The following is a 9,948-nucleotide window of genomic DNA, read 5'->3' as shown; positions in this document are numbered from 1 at the left end:
CGGTCACCGGGTGAGCAGCAGACCAGAGCGAGATATCGGCCTCACCAGGTTCGCATGGCAGCTGGACACCCGGTCGTAGAAGGCAGTCGAACAACCGGTCAGCGAGGTGCCGTCCTGCGTGTAGCTCGAGATCTCTCGAGCCACACGCAGCTCCCTGTGTCGTGGCCACGCTTTTTCTCCCCGTTGCGTCACGGCCACCCCATCCGCATTATCACATATACGCTAGCCCTGAACAAACCTGACGTATTTGGCACACATCATGACTGTAGTGTATAATGCGCGAAAAACCAGATACGAGCTTGGGGATGATAATGTTGGCAGATTAGATTAAGCAAGTTGAGGAGCCATTCCACTCTGTGAAGGTAGATCACCAGCGAAGCTGTAGCCGATCTCACGGGTTAGACAAGTGTCCATGTATTTATTTTCATCATTTGTTAAGGAGAGTGAGGATAGCTTTGTGATTAGTGTGATATACACTGATTGATTCAGTTACCACTTTAGAAATAGTCTATGCCAAAGTTAAATATAAACACCGCCATTGCAGATTAGTTGAGTGAACTGGATTGGTGTGGCACTTCAAACAAAACTATTCTAGCACAAATTGAGTGAACCCCTTTTTGCCTTATCTTGAGATGCCCACACTGAAGTCTCCAACGATGATAACAGGGGCAGTGCCATCAAGACTAAGCCCTACAGAGTGCGTGGTCATGAACGTCTCGATATCTTACTCTGGTGAGCCTGGAGATATATACACAGTGATTATCACAATTCCGTCATTCGTTTGTACGCAGCAGACATCCCCACAGTTGGTGTCATTGCACTTTGCGAGTCAAAGGTGTATGGTGTACATACATTTTGTTCTTTGCGTATATGGCAATGCATACTGCTCGTGAGTCCATGTGCTGTTCAAAAACGATTCCAGTACACCCATCGACTTGAAGCAATGCATATTGATTTATTTATTTCATTGAATAATATTTCTTTTGATTATTCTTAGGGGCGGAGCGCTTGAAGCCTGCTTCAGCTTCGCTGCGAGTCGGCCCAGTGTTGTACTGCCTCCGGGATCAGCCCACATTTTTGCCCACGGGCAGAACAGATGCGTTAGAAGGGAAAGGGGAGGGCAGAGGTATTACAGCTTTGCTGTAAAACGTTCCTAAACTTGGTGCTAGTTTTTTTCTGGGATCCGCGTGGCAGAGGGCGGTAACTGTAGGGTAGTGCGTGGGAGCGCGCGATGAGTGTGAATTGCTTTGTTTTCCTATTGTGTTTCCGTGCATTTTGGTTAATGTATGGGACAGTGTAAGCCAAGATACTCGGAAGCCAACGCGTAATCCTTTGGCTTATATGTTCGTGAGACCCCTCTGCAAACAACAGATAGGGTGCAAATAGATAGGGCGCTTGCCTTTCAACGATATGTTGTCACGGTGTAGGCATATTCACCACTGCAAGTTCTGGAACCTGTAGGTAAGAACCAACTTGGGACAATACTACGAAGCGTACGCTCTCTGTCGCACAAACATAAACACACTTTGTAAGTCTTCCCGGACATTGCACAATAATAAAATGGGAACTAGAAGCCCACTAAATATAAAGTCATAAATTAGTCCCCAAGCTACGCAAGTCAAACGTGAAAAATCACACATCACCTTGTTCGGAGGTGGAGTGTCGGAGCACACCAAGTGCTGCAATGATGCAGGTGGCCAGTGTCCGTTGCAGCTAGGGCTGTCCGTGGATGATAGGCAGCCAGAAGACGTAGCAGGAGTGGGTATGAGCGTACGCCAGGAAGGTAGACCATGAGCACGGAGGCTCTGGTAGATGCTCCGCAGGACGCCCCACAGACATACATCAGCTTCAGGCGTAGAGTCGTAAGCTCGGTAAGCTCCAGGCATAGGCAGGAGCCCGGACCCATCGTCGGGCTCCTTCCGCAGCTTCTTCCACAGCTGCTGCCTTCTTCGCTTATCTTCTCGCAATGACGCAGCTCACTCGTGTAACACTCGTGCCTTCATCGTCATCGTCTCTGCCTTTCATTTGCAACGCAGCCCGTGCACCTCAAGACAATGTAGTGTATATGTAGATATGTGGATACCTTTGAATGTGTGCTTTTCTTCGCGGCGTATCTCTGTTTTGTGCATGTACGTGCCATTTCAGTTTTCATCCATACCATAAGCATGTGGACACACCGTCCTTGGCACCTCACGGACGCATTGCTACACAGCTTATATCGAGGCGCGCCATAAGAAGCAGCATGGGGCGTATGGGGACGAATGGACAGTCTGCCTTGTAAAAAAATGGCTGTGGCTTAGGTAAGGTTAAGCCCAGGATGCGAAGCATACTAGCCTTTATTTTAGTTGTTGAACCACTGTTTAGCTTGGTGAACTGCTGTTGCTTGGATATATTTGGTTCGGCTAGACGAAGAAACAACTCATGCGTTACTCTGCTTCGCCTTGGACGCCCCGCATTGGACGCGGTGAGCGTCGAGCAACGCAGCGTTCGGCGCGGCAACGAAATGTGCGCCTGAGCAAGCGACGCACGCCTGAGCCTTAGAAACAGCTCGTTTCTAAGGCAACACCGCATTCACTAGAGGCGCTTTTGTACCGCTTTGAAGCATCGTACTCGTGGCTCAGTGGTAGCGTCTCCGTCTCACACTCCGGAAACCCTGGTTCGATTCCCACCCAGCCCATCTTGCGAGAGTTGAGCCAAAGCCACTTCTCCTCTGTCGTGACGTCACGGTGTCACGTGGTATTCAAGGCGACACCGCCGCGCCTGAGGAGCTGGGTTGAGCTCTCGTAATATGCTTCGCATAAAACTCTAATGTATTCTTTGGCAGGCAGTTCAAGGTGGAGTTCCAGTAGCTATCGCCTCCTGTCAACGTCGAATGAAAGGATAGGCTTGATGCTTTTGCACCGCAGTGGATATCACGTTCACCAAAAGAAAGAGGGCTGACGAATAAGCAGCTTTAAAAACACAAGCTGCTGGCATTTCCAGTCAATAGATCTGCTCATCTTCACTATGACGTTGTGTGATCAAGGGACTGAATCCAGAGAATGATTGACAACTTCCTAATCCAACAGGCTAAACGTATAAGTGATGTGTTTAGTTAGTACCCATGTTTACCCATCTTGTACCTCACGTGAAGAGGTGAATGATGTGGAGCAGTTGATGGGGCTTTACTAAATGCTGATTGACAAGGCAGGAAAAAGGCTCCTTGGCCGCCTACACTCTGGAGGTCTTCCCCGCGAAAATTGTCTTGACACGAAGCTTTCCCAGAAGCACCGCAAATTGTCAGACGAGGATTCCTAGATGAGCTACTTGCGTTCCTCCGAGGCACTACATCTATAGACACTTGGTGAACCCCTCTCTTGTCCACGCGAGAGATGTCATTCAGGAAGACGTGCGGATGACATCGATACTGAACCTTCAGGATGCAATCTTTCCTGTCTCTACTCTACGTCCGTTGTTCTTGCGCCACTGGCTTGTTGAAGAAGCGCTCCTATACACTGCCAACCGTGGCCTGTCAAGGCTACGGCCTGCTTTCGGACGCACGAGCGTAAGCCGTCGATATCGCGCAAGACTGCCAGCGCTGACCGGCGGCATTTGTGAGGATGACCCGGGCCCCCCAGCTTCGAGCAGTAGCCACGCAGAAGACCTAAAGCGAAAGCATGCGCCTTACTTCGCCACCACTTGCTGACACTAGGAGGGCGCCGGGGAGGGCGAAGAGAAAGCGGCCGCTCATCGTGCTCCAGAAATGAAGCGGGGGCCCCCTTCGGCGCCGCGCCTCGGACCTCCGAGGGCATCGCGGCCACCGCGCGAGGAGGGGAGGGGGGGGGGAGCTGACCGCTCGCTTGCTTCCGAAGGGGGGGTCCCTTGGCGGCGGCGGCGTAGAGGCATCGCTTTTCCGGCGGCCAGCGACGTAACGTGGTCGTCCCACATGACGGGTTCTTCGCCGTCTTGGCCCCCTTTCCTTCCGGCCGCCACCGCCGCCGTGCGCTGCATCGTCGTCGTGTAGGAAAGGAGGATGAGGCCTCCGCTACTCGAGTGCGAGGGAGTACAGCGGCGCGCGCCGTCGGTCCCGTTATAGGCCGGTCCCGGAACAGCGCGATCGAAAGCCGAACGCGCGCGGAAGGAAGCAGTGTTGGCGCCAGCGAGCGAAGCGTGCGTCGCGTATTTTGCTCCGTGTGGTGCGATAAAATATTTCCGGACCCGTGCACGTGTTCTTTCGCCAACGCAGCCGGCTGTGCAGCGAGCTGTAGATCGACTCTGCAGCTTTCCTGCCGACCAAGCACGCCGTGTCAGCACCGCGAAGAAAAAGAGGAAGTGAAGCCACGTGCGTTGTTTACGTTTGTGTACTGCCTGCTGTGGTCAGAGCACATCTACCCGTCCTCGGGGCCCGCCACCAACGACGTTGGCGCAAGGAAGACCGGCGAGGAAACGCTTGTGTCGCCGAGAAAGAGTGCAAACCTGTGAATAGTTTGTTCCACCCCGGCGTCGTACTTCCCTTTTTACTGTGCATTGAAAGTGCTTCATACCCCACCCACGCCACCACAGTCGACGACAGGGATAGCAGTGCACCAGTGGACAGGTTACGTGTCTGTCAGCATCGGCCTCTGTTCCGTCAAAGGGAGGGAGCAAGAAGTGCTGCGCTTTACTGACAGCCCGAAAAGCGGGCCCCATTGTGCCGGCGCTGCGTGAGATCGTCGCCCGTCGCTTCGCGAATCAAATCGCCAGGGTCGAACGGCGTGGCCCGGGCGACGTTGTCAGTCGTCCCGTGGCGGTGTTGCACTCATCGGCGCCTCCCGTCGCCATTCGTCCCGTGATTACCGGTTCCGCGCGCTGTGGTCTGCGGCCGCTGTCGCGACCCGTGCAAGAAAAAAAGGAGCAGAGAACAACGCCAGGATATTGTCGTGCTCTGCCGTGTCGTCCCGCGAGGCAGTGTTAAAGTGCGGAAAGCTTCCGGTGTTGTTTCCGTGAAACTGCGCTGGGTCGCGGTTGTGTTTTTTTCGTGTTTTCTGAGTGCGCATTGCTGCAGTGACGAGTGGGGGATTGAGCGTGGAAATTGCGTCGCCGCGGGCATGTTAGTGTGGAGCGACGCGCCGGTGGACATCATAGGGTGAGTAAAAAATTTTGCTCGCATTGAACGCTACTCCTTCATTTCTTGTTATTACATCGACGTCTGGGATGATGATGCAATAACATGACAAAAAGAAGTTGAATTTAGTGGGGAATATTTACTTTCGTGAGCTGTATCTTATATTCCAAGTATAGTTCTAGTACTCCCGCACCTGCTTTGTTGCAAAATTTCCCCCTACCGTATATTGTTTCTAGCTCGCCCTCGATTGCCTGAACAATATCGTAGTTTGAGATTTCTTAAATATTTCACGAGGAAAACTGGATTGGTTACCCGTTTTGATTGCCTTTGTTTCACTACGCTGGGAGAGGGATTATCTCGATTGCTGTACCTGCTGTGCTACGCGGTGTCAAGAGCCACGCAAGAGGCCGGGAAACCAGTGGTGACCTGCTTGCAGGCATACGCGACGCGTGCTCCCGTTCTAGTTGGTAACTAAGTGATGCGCGTAACTGTGGATTGTTGCCCATAGAGTCTTGAATGTCGTCATTGTTATGACTGCGAAGGTGACAAGAAAGCGAGCAAGCGAGAAAGTAAGTAAGAAAGAAAGAAAGAAGGAAGGAAAGAAGGAAAGAAGAACAAAACAGAACAAGCGCGGTCTGTTCTAGCCTCGACCTAGTCCGAAGGCTGTTTGACCTCTTATGGAAAGGGCCGTCAGTTACAACGATCTTTTGTGTACTTTTCAGCGCGGAACGCATTTCTGTGCGTAAGGAACGGTGGATAACTTCGTTCTTTCCGTTTGGTTCTAGAACTTGAGGCGACAAATGAGTCTGATGACGAAAAAGAGGTACGGCCCAGGTCATAATCTACACCAAAAACAAGAGAGGTGAAGATCATTTAAGCACTCTTTTTTTTTGTAATCAATCTACAAACGCGAATGCGTCACAGCATAAAAAAGGGGCATGAAAATTAAAAAAAAACGAAAAAAGAAGCGAAAATGTGCAATTTTATAGCAACTGCAACACTTTCCACATCTTGTGCAGGTTTGAAAAATCGAAATTATAAGGTTTAGCTTAAAAAGCTGGCAGTATGTTCATTGAATATTTGCAATTGTGTTGCTCGCACAGTGCCTTGTGACAGTACCAGCCACGAAAAGGATCTCCACGGTGGCGTGCTTAGCATCAGATACTGAAACACCAGATGCATTTGACCGTATTTAGGTTGAAGGGAATTCCTGTATTCCTAGAGAGAGAGAGGGGGGTAAAAACGAATATTAAGTGCCTTTTACCTCTATATATCTAGATAAAGCGCTTGAAACTTTACGACTGATGCCCGCTTTAAATGCGTATGAACCGCAGCGAATGGAAATATGGCAACGCAATCAGGGCATCTTGTTATGCCGCGCACACTGGCGATACAGGAGCCTGATATATTCCAGCTGTAGTGCTTTGGTATCAACTCACGTTCGCTTGTGCGCAAGGACATATCGCGCGGGTATCCAAGGGAGCCAGCGCGTCCTCAAATCCTTGAAGAGTTAGGTCAGTTGCTCGCACTCGATCACGTGGTCTTGACGGAGTCGTCTATTGCGCAACGGCGTGAAGACATACGTGGCAAGGAATACATTTCTTGGTTCGTGAACACCGAACCCCTGACCCCGTTATGACTCGTCTTGGCCTTTTATGTCGCTTACATATGCAAGAATAGGGTGCCGAGATGTTTGACCTTCTGTTTCAACAGTGAAGTTATAGCTCCTTCTAAAGCCGAAATCCTCATGCGTGACGTTGACAGTCCACGTCTCCGAATTGAGAAGCGGGAATTATGCAATACGCATGTGATAACGGCACTTAATGCGGAGTTGCTGAACAAGCTAGGATGTGCATGACTGCGTTGCGTTTCGATGAAATGCGTTTCGAGTAAAAAAATGAGTGTTCAATCCAATCAATGAATCAATCAGTTAATGAATCAATCAACCAACCAATCAATCAATCAATCATGCAGTCAATCAATCAATCAATCAATCAACCGATCAGTGACGAGGTTTATTGAACTCGCCAAGCGTCAGCCAGAAACATACCGGGGGCAGCGATTGCTCAGCTAGACCGGCCAACTGGCCATGCGACACGGTATGGCGACAGCGCTTTCTAGTGTGCCGATTTTCCTCTGGGTCCGGGACACGCAATCCATGGCCACGGGACTTTCCAGTGCAATTCGCCTTCCTTACAAATAACAAACATTTGTTTCCAACAAGTTCGTTGGAAGTTTTAGCAAGGGGAGGGCGCATTGAATCAAAGTTGGAGCTGCGGCCATATTTGTAGGCCCCAAAGATGCTATAAAGATATATATATATATTGCACCTGCTGTACTCACTGGACAATATATGTAATTATACCCTTTATGATAAGTTATGATAAGTATAAATTCTTCAAATAAAGGATCAACAAATGTAACAAGCGCACAGTAGATAACGCAGACTACAGGAGGTTTGACTGAAGCGTAATGTCTGTTTTTCTGTCTTTTTTTTTTGTAATGATGCAAACTTAGTTTTTTTTTTTTAGAAAAACACCCCATCAGCGAAAACTGTCCGTTGCAGCTTGAGACGTTGCACATCACAATGTCATTGCGCATCATATTAAAGCCAAACATGAAGACGGATGCATAGAGAAAGTGAATATGGTATATTACTACATCAAAATAACCGTCGATTTATTTAATTCAGGTCAACTTGTTATAACCATTCGACATTTCATGCGCAAATAAACAATTAGACTGTGCTTTTCCAGAAAGAATTTGTGATGTCTTACTGATTTTAAATACAGCGCAGCGCCTTTTGCAACATTTCTTTGAAAGCAACTCAGCTTTCTCTTCAATAACTCAACGTGCCACCGCAAAATGTAGGGCAAGAACTCGTACGAATAGTTGGTGAGGTTGTCTAAAAGCTGCAGAAGAACGTCGTTGTGGAGGGCTTCAGGCTGATTCTGAGTATCGTACTTTTTTGCACATGTACTTAAACCTGAGTGCGGGAGCTCTTTCGCACTTTCGTTCCATTAAAATGAGGCCACCGCATACGTGAATCGGAACCTCGATTTCCTTCAAAGCCGCAAAAAACCGAAGGCACTGATCCAAAACGGCAGTTTTTTTTTCGTTTTTGCTTCATTGGGAAACGGACAGCATCGGCTAATAATATAAGTATTCAACTAGACTCACTGCGAGTTACGGTGGCATACGTTGCTAGCAAGCGGATAAAGCGGCAACCGCGAGTAACAGAGTCACCGTCACTACTTAGGTGAACATTTCTCTACATGCTCGAAAACATGTTAGACTATAGATCTGCGACACCAAAAATGTGAGTAAGTCAAGCTTAGAGGCATGTCTGTGTGTGCAAAGTCTAATTGTAACCAGTTATACGCGAATTCGGACAGCGCCAAGGCAGCTCAAGACAAACCATGCGTGATGTTTTACCTCATCGCAGAGGCCAACCATATCATTTAGTTCAACTACTGTTTCTCCGAGCAGTTCATGTCGCCGGCCTCGAAAGGATCAAACCGGAAGTGAAAACGGTCATGCGGCCGATACAGCCGCCACCGGGACGGCGCGCATAAGAAATAAAACTGCGACAAGTGTCAACGAAAGAGGGGCGCAGGGGGACGCAATAAAGAAAGGCGCCAGCGTGGCTTCTTATTGGTGTCATCATCGATGTCGCCATGCCGCCTGACTCAACGCGCGATAGGACTCCACGGGCTGTCCGGTTTTTCTTCCTTCCTTTGGACGTGGCTGCTGGCACGTGGGCATTAGCGCCTTCTCTCTCTGCTTCCTTCGCCTCCTCCTCCTCATCCTCCTCGCTTCGTGACCAGCTTCCTCCGCCCTCCTCCATTAAACAACGCGAATGAAGTACGCACTTTCCTTCTCCCCCCTATAGCTCTCCCGACATCGTTTTGCACTCTCTTAACCGTGTTTTCTTATTTACTTTGTTAGGCACGCTGGCTGCGTCGATTTGCCATAGTCAATACTTCCTGAGAACACAGTACAGCCCCCCAGTGGTCGTTGACAATGCTTCAAGTGTCGCCCTGCGCCATATGTTGATAAATCTGTTTTCTATCTCACGTGCTTCTGTCTGATATGGTGGTAGTAACAACCTTATTTCGTCAACAGAAAGGATTTCGTTGATGTTGGTGGGCTTCCAGGCTACGTGAGGTGGCCGTCCACTCAGGTCCTCCGGTGCCGCATGCTATGGTCGTGAGGCCCTGTTTTTCGGCGACTTCCAAAGCCCAGCTGACGGCCTGCAGTTGAACCGCCGAGTCCGAGTTGGACACCGCATCCTCCCACTCTTGCTCGTTCGAGAGTTTCCATACTCTGTTCGGTTTAGGTTGTTGTATTTGAATAAAATTTGCTTTAAATCTGCCTTTGTGACCCTGCAGAGCTTACATTCAGGGGTGTAAACATCTGGGTAGGCCTTGGGAGTATACATATGGGTTTGGGAAAGTGTTAGTTTGTAGCTTCCGCCACGCCACTTGTGGAGGTTTATTAAAGGTTTTGTCCGCTGGTGGGAGCATCCTTCTGTTGTTTCAATAATATAATGCCATTTCGTGGTAGGTGGTCAAGGTATCTCTTCGCCGACCTCAGGGCCGGCTCGACCATCGTCCGGTTGACGAAACCTCGGGCTGAGGACGCGACGCGTGGGCCGGAACCCATATGATTCTAATGGGTCTGGCGTTGAAATTTTGTGGTATTATGATTTGTTTGGCGGGTTTGTGGACCCTTTCTTTTGCAATGTTTCGAACGGCTGTCTTATAGTCGCTTCTGTAGCCATATGAAAATCTAAATCGGCAATCGAATCGGCAGCCACATGAAAAACACATTACCGGTGCATTTCCCACGCTCATGCTATAACG

At 49.4% G+C, this 9,948-nt stretch overlaps 1 protein-coding gene across 1 annotated transcript in view; it reads left to right on the top strand.

The window, feature by feature from the left end:
• The first annotated feature begins 4,127 nt into the window (after nucleotides 1–4,127).
• The window catches only part of Tsp74F (Tetraspanin 74F), a 471,288-nt gene continuing 465,467 nt past the window's right edge, over nucleotides 4,128–9,948 (top strand). Inside the window, exon 1 of the mRNA XM_065439231.2 lies at nucleotides 4,128–5,104. The gene's annotated coding sequence lies outside the window, so the exon portion shown is untranslated. The remainder of the gene's footprint in view (nucleotides 5,105–9,948) is intronic.

Source organism: Dermacentor albipictus, chromosome 3 (assembly GCF_038994185.2).
Source record: "Dermacentor albipictus isolate Rhodes 1998 colony chromosome 3, USDA_Dalb.pri_finalv2, whole genome shotgun sequence".
Lineage (NCBI taxonomy): Eukaryota > Metazoa > Arthropoda > Arachnida > Ixodida > Ixodidae > Dermacentor > Dermacentor albipictus.
This window is presented reverse-complemented; position numbering and strand designations above follow the sequence as displayed.